Source organism: Belonocnema kinseyi, chromosome 1, assembly GCF_010883055.1.
Source record: "Belonocnema kinseyi isolate 2016_QV_RU_SX_M_011 chromosome 1, B_treatae_v1, whole genome shotgun sequence".
In the NCBI taxonomy this organism is placed as follows: domain Eukaryota; kingdom Metazoa; phylum Arthropoda; class Insecta; order Hymenoptera; family Cynipidae; genus Belonocnema; species Belonocnema kinseyi.
Window position 1 is genome coordinate 31,691,625 of NC_046657.1, and position 13,375 is coordinate 31,704,999.

Genomic DNA, 13,375 nt, shown 5'->3' on the forward strand with positions numbered 1-13,375 from the left:
ATTTGGGAATTTGTTTATTCAGGATCTTTTGAATTTTATAATTTTATAAACTATTCGGAAATTTCGCAATTCGATAATTTTATAAACTGTTCGGGAATTTCACTATGAGAGAATTTTATCTTTCGGGAATTTTATAAACTTTTCGGGAATTTTATAAACTTTTCGGAAATTTTCAAATTCAATAATTTTATAAACTGTTCGGGAATTTTATTATTAGGGAATTTTACCATTCGGGAATTTTATTATTCGAGAATGTTATCATTCGCGAATTTTCCAATTCAATAATTTTATAAACTTTTCGGGCATTTTATTATGCGAGAATTTGATCATTCGGGAATTTTATTATTAGGCAGTTTTATCATTCGGGAATTTTATAATCTTTTCAGGAATTTTCCAATTCAATAATTTTATAAACCGTTCGGGAATTTTATTATTTGAGAAACTTGTCATTCGAGAATTTTATCATTTGGGAATTTGTTTATTCAGGATCTTTTGAATTTTATAAACTATTCAGAAATTTTGCATTTCGATAATTTTATAAACTGTTCGGGAATTTGATTATGAGAGAATTTTATCCTTCGGGAATCTTATAATGTTTTCAGAAATATTCAAATTCAATAATTTTATAAACCGTTAGGGAATTTTATTATTAGGCAATTTTATCATTCGGGAATTTTAGTATTTGGGAATTTTAGAATATTTTCAGGAATTTTCCAATTCAATAATTTTATGAACCGTTCAGGAATTTTATTATTAGGGAATTTAACATTCGGGAATTTTATTATTTGGGAATTTTATCATTCGAGAATGTTATAATTCGGGAATTTTTCCAATTCAATAATTTCATAAACTGTTCAGGCATTTTCTTATGTGAGAATTTTATCATTTGGGAATTTTATTACTCGGGAATTTTCCAATTCAATAATTTTATAAAGCGTTCGGGAATTTTATCATTCGTGAATTTTATAATTCTAGAGTTTTATAATTTGGGAATTTTATTAATCGGGATTTTTCGAAATCAATAATTTTATAAACTATTCAGCAATTTTATATTTCGATAATTTTATCATTCGGGAATTTTCCGATTCGATAATTTTATACACTGTAAGGGAATTTCATTGTGTGAGAATTATATCATTTGTGAATATTATAAGCTTTTCAGCAATTTTCCAATTCAACAATTTTATAAACCGTTCTGAAATTTTATTATTTGAGAATTTTATCATTCGGGAATTTTATTATTCGATAATTTTATCATTTGTAAATTTTATTATTCGGGATTTTTCTAATTCAATAATTTTATAAATTGTAAGGGAAATTCATTATTCCAGAATTTTATCATTCGGGAATTTTCGAATTCGGAATACTTAATATTAGGGAATTTTTTAAATCGATGATTTTATAAGCTGTTCAGGAATTTTATTATGCGAAAATTTAATCATTCGGGAATTTTTCGATTCGAGAATTTTATTACTTGAGACATTTTATTACTCGAGAACTTTATTATTATGAAAATTTTCCAATATGGGAATTTTATTATTAGGGAATTTTATTATTCGGTTATTTTCCAATTCGAATAAAAGGGTTGATAAACACTTCATTGATAAAAGTAGCTTTATAGTACTGGATTTAACTAGTGGGTTGGAAAATTGTTTCTTTTTTTATTGTAAATTTCTTTTTTTTAATTGAATATTTATATTTTTCATTTGAAAATCTATGTATTTTGTTAGGACTTCGTCATTTTGATTTATCTTTTTTAGTTGAAACTTTTTCAATCTGATAGAAAATTAATCCTAGGTTAAAAATTCTATTAAAAATTAAAATATTTGGTTAAAAATTCATGAATTTGATTAAAAATTAGTTTTTCTTTCGTTGAAAATTATTATTTTTTTTCAACTAAAAAATTAACCTGACTTTTTTCAACAAAAATTTCGTCTTTATGGTAGAAAATGAATTAGCCAAGATCTTGGCTGAAAAATCATATTTCTTGGTCGAAATTTAACTATTTTCTTGAAAATTTGTTTTAGTTGACAGTTAATTTGAAAAATTCAAAAGACAGTTTTTTGTTGAAAAGTACTTTTTGAAATTAATTTAACCAAGTCAGTGTAATATACCATCATTTAAATTAAAAATCCATCTATGGTTGCAAATTAATTTTTTTGTCGGAGATTAATCTTCTTGGTTGATGGAAAATCATCTTTTTTAATTATAATTTTAATATCTTGTTGAAAATTCGCTTTTTTGTTCATTCGAAATTATTAGTTTCCTTTTGTTTAACAAATACAGCTGAATATTTCATCATTTAAATTGAAAATTCTTTTCGTTGGTTGAAAATTAATTCTTTTTTTTTTCTCTAAAAACTTAACCTTCGTGGTTAAAGAATCATCTTTGTGAATTAAAATTTAACTATCTTGTTGAAAATTCCTTTTTTTCTTGTTAAAAATTAATTTTTTATCTGAATATTTACCTATTTAAATTTAATTTCCACTATTTTGTTGAAATTACTTTATTATTATTATTATTATTATTATATATTTATCTAATCTAGTTGAATATTCCATCATTTAAACTGGAAATTCATCTAGTTGGTAGAAAATTGAACTATTTTGTGGAATTTTTTTTTTTTTAGTAAAAATGTTTATTTTCTTTATATTTAACTAATCCAGTTGCATATTACATCATTTAAATTAAAAATTTGTTTCTCTGGTTGAAAATTAATAATTTTTATTTTGTAGAAAATTAACCTGATTGGTTGAAAAATCATCTCTTTTGGTTGAAAATTCCATGATTTGGTTGCAAAATTGTGTATTCTGTTAAAATATTTGTCCTTTTGGCTCAAAATTTAACTATTTAATTGAAAATTCGTATTTGTTGAAAATTAATTTTTTTATTAAAAATTTAACTATTCCAATTTAAAATTTAACTATTTTGTTGAAAATTAATTAGTTTAACTGAAAGTTTAAATATTCAATTCTTGGTTGAAGAGTTCTGTTTTTTAGTTGAACATTCTTGTATTTTGTTAAAAATTCTTCTTTTTGGTAGGAAATTAATCTTCTTGGTTGAAAATTCATGGATTTTTTTTTAAATTAGTCATTTTTTGTTATAAATTAAATGTTTTAATTCAAAATTAAACTATTCCAGTTGAAAATCCAACTATTTTCTTGAATATAATTTTTTTAGCAATATTGTATCAATTTTGTAGAATCGTTTTAATTGAACGTTCATCTAGTTGAAAAGTTTTTTTTTTTTTAATTTAAAGATTAAACTATTTTGCTGAAAATTTTTTTTTGTCCTTGGAAATTATAGTTTTTTTCATTAATTTAACTAATTCATTTGGGTATTATATCATTTTAAATAAAAATTCACATCTGTCGTTGAAAATTAATCAGTTTAATTGAAAATTTATCTGTTCAATTTTTGATTGAAAATGTATCTTTTTTTTTTTAGTTGACAATTCTAGTGTTTGTTTAAAAATTGAACTTTTTTGTAGAAAATGTATCTTCTTGGTTGGAAATAGTTTTTATTTTTTGAAATTTAACTAGTTCCTTAAAAGTACTTTTTTTTGTTGAAAATTAAACTATTTAGTTCGAAATTATTTTTTGTTTGTTTGTTCGAAAATTAAACTTTTTAGCTTATAATTTAAGTTTCCAGTTAAAAATTTCACTATTTCGTTTAAAATACTTTTTTTTTTGTTCAATATTATTGTTTTTTAATTAATTTAACTAATTTAGTTTAATATTCCATCATTTTAATTGAATTTAATTTAAAAAATGTTATTACTTTTCGAGAAACTAAAAACCCTTTCGTCAGGATGTGTATCGGAAGTTAAACAATTTTGGTTAGTCAATAACTTTTCAAATTTTCAAATTCAGATCACTTGAATTTCGAAAAATCCAATTTTAAAATTGTAAAAGTTTCGAAAATAGTTTTAACTTTTCACAGTTTTAAACAACCTTAAAATTAAAATGATTTTGAATTCCGAATAATTTCATAATGCTCTAAAATAAAAATATTATTTTGCTATTTTAGAAATTTTTTTTTTCAATGAAGTTTGAATTACTTATTCTTTATACCACGGTCGATATTGAATTTAATTCTACGTACACACTAAAGTGTCGATACATCCTTTTTGATACAAATTTTAACCGTCAGATGGAAGTTCTAATTCGATTTTACCCGTTCTAAATTTTCGAAACACAAATTTATTATTTTTTTCGAATTAAACAAAAATGTTAAAAGCTTTAAATGGAAGAAAAATCCTAATATTTAATACTTTCTCAGTTTTTGTATATAAATATTTGCAAGAAAATCAAATCGTTTATTTAAAAATAACTTTAAATGTTTATATCAATTAAGAATTGTAAGTTATAAGTAATAATTAATAATTAATACGTTTTTATATAATTTTATCTTTATTTTTATTGTAATTCTTCATGATTTTATAGATATAACTATTTGAAAAAAATTGGATTGTTTATTTAAAAAAGGTAGTTTTTAATATAAACTTTGTCGTGAAATAAAAAATGAAAAAGCGGCTCTTACAAATCTCTTTGGAATGGATTAAAATTTTAATTGTTTAAATCTCGCTAAAATCGGATAAAATTTGTATTTTTTAAGTATTAATTAATGATTATTACATTTTTTATCAGTTCATTTTTATTTGGTTGTTGATGCAATTTTAAATAATTTGATAGATATAACTATTTAAAAAAATTGGATTGTTTATTTTGAAATGATAGTTTTTAATATCAATTTTGTTGTCCAATGAAAAACAAAAAACGGCATCACAAATCTCTTTGAAGTTTTTTTAAACTTTTATTTTTTTAAATCGCTGAAATCGCATAAAAATTGTAATTAATAATGATTAATGAATAATTATTACGTTGATTAATAAGTTCATTTTTATTTTTTTGTTTTTTGAATAATTATTGCGTTTTTCTGTAATTTTATCTTTACTTTTATTGTTGTTTCAATTTTCCTTTATTTGTAAGATACGTTTTTTTGCAGATTCATTTTTATTTCATTTGCTGTTGATTTTGCAATGTTCCATAATTAAATCAATTTTAAATCAAGATTAAATCAAAATTAAAAACTAAAAAATTTGATTAACTTTTGTTTAAAAAACCCGCTAAAATGGAATACAAAATGTCATTAATAAGTATTAATTGATAATTATTAGGTTTTTCCATGATTTTAATTTTTTTTAATTGTTGTAATTTTCCATTATTTGATAAATATGTATAGTTGCAAAAAATTGATCTTTTATTAACAAAAAATTCACTCAACTTTTTTTTTAAGTTAAAAAATAAAAACTTGGGCCTTTCAGATGTTTTTTAAGTTTAGTTAACTTTTGTTTTTAAAAAACGCGCAATTGTGCTAAATATTGTAGTTAATAAGTACTTATTAATAATTATCACGTTTTTTTATAAGTTCATTTTTATTTTGTTGTTGCTGCTGCAATTTTCTATGATTTAATAGATATGACTAGTTGCAAGAAAGCGTATAATTTTCAAGAAAAACATTTCATCAAATTAGTTGTTAAATAAAAAATTTTAAAAATCAGCTCTTTTAAATATTTTTGAAATTTATTTAACATTTGCTTTTAAAAATCCGTTAAATTTGGATAAAAATTGTAATTACTAAGTATTATTTAATGATTATTGCGTTTTTCTATAACTTAATTTTTTGTTATTGTTGTAATTTCCCATTATTTGATAGATATGACTAATTGCAAAAAAGGGATACTTCAATAAAAAAGTTCATTAACTTTGTTGTTAAATAATAAATAATAAATTTTTTGAAGTTTTGTTAACTTTTGTTTTAAAAACCCGCTAAAATCGGATAAAAATTGTAAATAATAAGTATTAATTATTCATTATTACGTTTTTTATAAGTTCATTTTTATTTTTTTGTTTAATAAAAATGAAAAAATCCTATCTCTCAAATCTTTTTGAAATTTTGTTTAAAAAAAAACCGCTAAAATCAGATAAAAATTGTAATTAATAAGCATTAATTAAAAATGATTACGTTTTTCTGTCATTTAATTTTTATTTTGTTCTTATTGATGTAATTTTTCATTATTTGATAAGTGTGACTAATTGCAAAAAATGGATCTTTTATTTAAAAAATTCGTTAACCTTATTAAATAATAAATAATAAATAAAATCATTAGCTCTCTGAAATCTTTTTGAAGTTTTGCTAACTTTTTTTTTTAAAAACCGTTAAAAGCGGATAAAAATCGTGATTAATGAGTATTAGTTAGTGACTATTATGTTTTTTTATAAGTTTATTTTTATTTTCTTGGTGTTGTTATCGTAGCAATTTTCTATGAGTTAATGGATATGATTACTTGCAAAAAAGCGGATCGTTTATTTCTAAAAATTGCATCAACTTTGTCGTTAAATAAACAATTAAAAAATCGGCTCTCTCAACTTTTTTAAAACTTTAGTTAACTTTTATTTTAAAAAAAACGCTAAACTTGGATTCAAATTATAACTAATAAATAATAATTATTTTGTTTTTCTATAATTCCATATTTATTTTTGTTGTGACTTTCCAGGATTTGATAGAAGGAAAATTTCTGTTTATTCATTGCAGTTGCATTCCAATGGAGGGCAATAAACGCGTTTATTGGGCCAATTATAAAATAATGGATTTCACACTAGCTTCGGCGCATGCGCAGTTGTAACTTCAATTTTCCCACGTTTCTAGCTTCTAGCTATCATATCGTTCAACCTCGCACGCTCCACAATCATTTGACACTGACCAGTTCGAGAAAGAAAGCCTATCTGAAAAGGTCCACGCGATTTTTCTAAAGGATTGAATTTTCTGTGAGTAAAAACCTTTTTTTTACTCAAAAATCGCCTTCGAAATCAAAAGAAAAAAATTAAATAATAAATAATACAATGATAACAATTAATTAATTTTTTCACTGGGAGAAATTAAGTTCTAGTCTGAGAACAATACAAAGGTTTGAGAATATAATAGAGAAAGTCTCACAAAATGAAAGTAAAACTAGCAGAGGTAAATAAATAAGTAATGTAAGCAAGAAATAAGCAGTGTTTATAAATTTTGTGTCTGACAAAAATCAAAGTTTTTTTTTCAGTTTTTTTTACCAATATTTTTCACGCAAAAATTAATGTCAAAATGTAAAAAAATATTGAAATTAGAAGAGAAATAAATAAAAATAATAAAAGAATAAATAAATTAAAATTCTATAAACAAAAAGAGTATCAAAGTGAAAGATAGAAAGTGTTTATAAATTTTTCAGGCTTACAAACAAATTTTTAAACTTTTTTTTCAACCACTGTTTTTTTACGAATAGTTTTGACTCAAAATTATTGAAAAAATGTGAAAAAATAGATAATTTAATAAAACAATAAATAAGTAAAAATACCGTTAGAATGGAGTTGTGAAATTTTTAGTGAGGTCTTAAAACAAATCTTATGGCCCTACATCAATACCAGAAATTGTTGTAATCAGTTGTAAATGTTTACAAACTTTTTCAATTCATAATTCACAGAAATTTTTTTTGTCTGTTTGAAGGTAGGTAGGTTAAATATTAATATTCGGAGAAAAATAAAAAATAATTTTTTTACGAAAAGTTTTCAGGCAAAATTAGTTATCCAATGTGGCGAACCAAATTTGTAAAAAAAAACTATTTTACTGAAAATTGCTTTACTAAAGGTTTTTAATTTTTTTTCGGATCACGATTTTTACGGATAGCTGATTTCGAATTAAAATTCCAAACGGAGGATCCATAACGGCGGATCGTAATTCTAAAAACAAGATCGATTTGACTAAAAATAGCTATATGACAGTTTGGCGGTTCGCTGATTTCATATTCAATTTTAAAATGGAAAATGGCGAATTCAGTATGTCGGACCAAAATTGTAAAACCAAACCGATTTGACTAAAAATAGCAAATCGGTAGTTTTTGAATCGCTGATTTTAAATCCAATTTAAAAATTAAAAATGACGAATCCAAGATTGCGGACAAAAATGTTAAAACAAGAACGATTTTACTAAAATCAAAGTCAAAATTTAAAAAACAATAACAACGGATACAATATGGCGGATAAAAATAGTACAAAAATCCATGTTAGCCAACCATAGATACTTGGGGATTTTCGGTTCTCTGATTTGCAATTCAAGTTCAAAATTTGAAAAATCATAAATGAATGGAGGGATGGATTGGTGAATGGATGGATGGATGGATGGGTGAGAAAATGGATAGATTGATAGACTAACGGATGGGTGGATGGACGGATAAACGGATGGACAGATGAATGGATGGATAGATTGACGGGTGGATGGATAGACTGGCGGATGGATGGGTAGACTGGCGGATAGATGGGTGGCTACAAAGATTTATGGATAGATGGATGAATGGATGGATAGACTGATGGATAAATGGATGGATGGATGCATAGACTGACGGATGAATGGATAGACTGACGGATGTATGGGCGGCTACAAAGATTTATGGATGGGTTGATGTATGGATGTATGTATGATTGGATGGACGGATGGATGGATGGACTGATAGTTAGATAAACATCCAGACAGATGGAAGGATAGACTGACGGGTGGATGGATGGGTGGATGGATAGATGGATGGATGGATGGATGGATGGATGGATGGATGGATGGATGGATGGATGGATGGATGGACTAACTAATAGATGGGTGGCTAAAAATATTGATGGGTGAATGGAGGTATAGACTTATGGATGAATTGATGGATGGATGGATAGACTGACGGATGGATGAATAGGCTGATAGATCGATGAATAGACTGATGGATTGAAGGATAGACTGGCGGATGGATGGGTAGACTGACGGATGGGTGGGTGGCTACAAATATTTCGGGATGGGTGGTTACACAGATTTATGGATGGGAGGATGGATGGATGTATGGGCAGATTGATCGAAGGATGGGTGGATGGATGGATAGATGGAAGGATAGACTGATGGATAAATTGATAAAGAGATGTATAGGTGGATAAACTGACGGGTGGATTGTCTGATGGATGGATAAACTGACGGATGCATGGATAGATAAATAGACTGATAGATGGATGAATAGACAGGTGGACGGAAGAATAGACTGAGGAATAGATGAACAAACGGATGGATGAATAGGCTGGCGGATGGGTGGGTGCCTACAAAGATTTATGAATGGATGGATGGATGGATAAATGGATGGACTGATCGATAGATGAATAGACAGAATGATGGATGGATGAATAGAATGACGGATGGATGGGTGGCTACAAAGATTTATGGATGGGTTGATGGATGGATGGACGGATGGATAAATAGACTGATAGATAGATGAACAGCCTGGCAGATGGAAGGATAGATTGAAGAATGGATGGATGGACAGGCTAATGGATGGGTGGCTAAACAAATTTATGGATGAATGGATGTATAGATTGATGGATGAGTTTATGGATGGATAGACTGGCGGATGGCTTAATAGGCTGATAGATCGATGAATAGACTGAAGGATTGAAGGATAGACTGGTGGATGGATGGGTAGACTGACGAATGGATGGGTGGCTACAAAGATTTATGGATGGGTGTTTACACAGATTTATGGATGGGAGAATGGATTGATGTTTGGTTAGATTGATCGATGGATGGGTGGATAGATGGAAGGATAGGCCGATTGATAAATTGATAAAGGGATGAATAGATGGATGGATATCGAATAGATGGATGGATAGGTGGATATACTGACGGATGGATCATCTGATGCATGGATAGACTGACGTGTGCATGGATGGATGGATGGATAGATGGATAATTTGATAAAGCAATTTATGGACGGATGGGTGGATGAATAAAATGATAGATTAATTGATGGATGGATGGATGGATGGACGGATAGACTGCCGCATTGATGGATATATGAATGTATGTATAGACTAAAGGATGGATGTATAAACTGATGAATTAATTAATAAAGGAATTAATAGATGGATTGATATCGGATGGGTGGATGGATGGAAAGACTGTCGGATGTATGGATGGATTAGTAGAATGATGCATGAATGGGCGGGTAGACTGATGGATGAAAGGTTGGATGGATGAATTGATGGATAGGATAAATGGATGGAAAGATGAATGGACTGTCGGATGGATGGACAAGTAGTCTGATGGATGAATGGATGGGTGGATAGACTAGCAGATAGATGGATAGACTGACAGATGGATGGATAGACTTATTGACGAGTAGACTGATGGATGAATGGATGGATAGACTGATGGACGGATGGATGGATAGATAGACTGATGGATGAATAAATAGATGGATTGGCTGACGATGGATGGTTGGATAAATGCTTAAAGTGATGGACGGACGGACATTTAAACGAACAAACGAATGCATAAATAAATAATCAAAAATAGATAAATAGTAAAATAACAATAAATATATCTGAAAATAATCATATCATGTTCTCAACTGATGGAAAAACGTCAATAAAAAAATTTCTGGTCACTAAAAATAAACTGTCTACATTATCAGAATGTGAATTTAACTATAAATGAAATAAATAAGAAATAAAGAATCAAGTCCCTGGAATGCAATTTTAATCGCTTGGGTCGGTGTTCGCTGCGCTGAAAACCGGAAAAAGTGAAATATTAAAAAATTATGAGAACAAAATAACGCGTCACCTCCAAATCATAGAGAAGAAACCAACAATTATACTAGTCTCGTAACACAAACAGGATATTACGAATCGCAGAGTTGTAGATAAAAACCTGCAACAAAGCCTCGACGACAATTTAGAACAAAAGAAAAAAATTATTACATCTAAAGAGGGTCAAGTTTAAACAAAATTTTCTTTCAGTGATAACAAATTCGCTCATTAGGTACACGGGCAAATCCCTCTGTATTAACATTCAACGATTACAAAAACAGAGGAGAAAGGAAATTTGTTTGCGCGACAAGCAAGATTTTATTTATTCTAGTGTGCTATTTCCTCGCAAATAAATTTTCTTTCATACATGTACAATTTATTTGAACTCTTTCGAATCTTAAATATTATTCTTTCCACTTACAGTGCGTGTTGAGAAATGTGTGAAAATTTTGTTATCCTCTCTTATATTGTACAGCTTCTTCGCCGGACTAAAATCAGGTTTTGTGGTAAAAATCGTTTATTTTTGCGTTTGAAGAATCTAAAACCGGATTTGAATCTTTCTCCGCAAAGTGGGTTTCAGGACAGGCAGCCGTCGACTTCAATTTTTTTCAAAAAAGCTAATAGAAATTCCACGTCAATTTCACGGACCAGATTTTAAAAAATTTTGGTCTTTTAATTTATTGATTCACAAACATGGAAAAAATTAACTTTTGGACAATGCTAATTTAAAAAAAAACTTGGATTCATTTCAAGATACATAGAATTAGTGAAACAGGATGTGCAGCGTCCTGGAAATCCTTTAAAACCTTAAAAGTCTTTGAATTTTTATTGGTTTAAGGAAAAATAGTGAAACAAATTTTTTTCTTTGCTGAATAAAAAACTTACCTTGACAAGATATTGTTCATTTTAGCATAGTGAAAGATTTTAGGACAATTTAATTTAATTTTGCAGATATTTTAAAAATTTGAAGTGTTTTATAAGATATTGAAAAAGTTTAGAAGAGCATAACATTTTTTTTAATTTTAGAAAAAATTAAAATGAAGTTGAAAAATATTTAGAAGTCTTAAAAGGGTTATAAACGAACTAAAAAATTAAAAAAATTCAAACAAATGCTAAACTATATGTAGATCTTTGAAGTTTTCGAAAAAATTAGAAGCTTTTTAAAAAAATTTTAAAGTTTCAAGAGAATAAAAAAATGACCCGAAGATTCCTAGGAAAAATTTCGTTCTATTTTTTTTAATTTATTTTAAGAGCAGGATTAAAAAGATTGAATTTTTTAGAAGTTTGGAAATGATTCAAAATAAATTTGAAATGAAGATAGAATCAGATATATCGAAAAGGACCAGATAAAGTCAGATTAGGCTGGATAGAATCGGACAGGATTGGATAAAATCGAATAGACTCAGATAGAGTGGGATATTCCATAATTGAATCGTGTAGGATTGAATAAAATCAGATTGTATCAGATAGGATTGAATAAAATCTGATAGGAACAGATAGGATTGGATAGAATCGTGTAAGACTGTATAGACAATCAAGTTTTATAGAATATAATTAACTAGAATTAAATAGAATCGTGTAGGATTTCCTAAAATCAAATAGGATCAGCTAGGGTTGATAGAATCGTATAGGATAGCATATAATTGAATACGATTGGACAGGACCAGATAAAATCAGAAATAATCAGATTGGTTCTGATAGAATCACATATGATTGTATAGAATCTGAAAGAACCGAATAGGGTAAAATACCATTGGATATAATAAAAAAATATTGGGGAGAATCGGATCGGATGGAATAGGCCCAGGTGGGGACTGTATTCTGTGTTATAATCGCGTAGGATTGACCAAAGTAAGATGGCATCAGATATGATTGGATAGTATCAGATATGATTTCACAGGACCAGATATAATCGGATTGGATCCAATAAAATCGGATAGAATCGGGCATGATCAAATATGATTGAATATTAGCCAATAGTATCCGATAAAATCGGATTTAATCAAGTAGGATCATGTAGGAGGAGATAGAATCGGATAGGGTAGTCCAGGTTTAGACAGAATCAAATAGGATTGGGTAGATTTGGATATGATTGTATACAACCTGATGGAAACGTATAGAAACAGATAGGATCAAATATTATCGAACAGAATCAAACTATTATTATTATTATTATTATTATTATTATTATTATTATTATTATGTGTTTTTATTAAACTTTTACTGGGGTAAACCCGGTGATACATCATAGCTACGGATTAAGTCAAGTGACTGATGGGATTAGAATGTTATAACTTAATTCAAATAATTTAATACGATGGTTGAAACCTCCTGCGATGATGTTATAGGTATACAATTACGAGCGGCCACGAGATTTGGAGGTGACAACAGTCACCTCTGGATGCTTTCTTAGAGCTACCATCTGTCACTCCACGGGTTTTTAGTCGCTCGCTTCCTGATGATCAAGAAAGTTTCTTGCAATGCGACAGGTGTTTAATAAAACCGCCTTCTGAGCTGCTGCCAATACCCTACTAACTCTTAAATTTTCAAGATGTTTAGTACATCTTGCGTGCACATTGCCCGTAGCCAAAATTACAATGGGATGAATGGATGCATGATTCACCTTCCTCCATATGGTCTTTACTTCATGCCTTAACTCGCTATACTTGTGGATCTTGGTTGTATAGGTTGACTGCAAATTTCGGTTAAGCGGACAAGCAATGTCG

The 13,375-nt window shown here is 27.9% G+C and overlaps 1 protein-coding gene across 2 annotated transcripts in view; it reads left to right on the forward strand.

Annotated features, from left to right (window-relative positions):
• The window catches only part of LOC117181769 (calcium release-activated calcium channel protein 1), a 133,870-nt gene that overhangs the window by 62,583 nt on the left and 57,912 nt on the right, over nucleotides 1-13,375 (forward strand). The window contains exon 1 of one of the 2 annotated variants that reach the window (XM_033374845.1): nucleotides 6,731-6,830. The exons of the other annotated variant lie outside the window; for it this stretch is intronic. The gene's annotated coding sequence lies outside the window, so the exon portion shown is untranslated. Of the gene's footprint in view, nucleotides 1-6,730; nucleotides 6,831-13,375 lie in introns of those variants that run through there. 2 annotated transcript variants of the gene reach the window in all.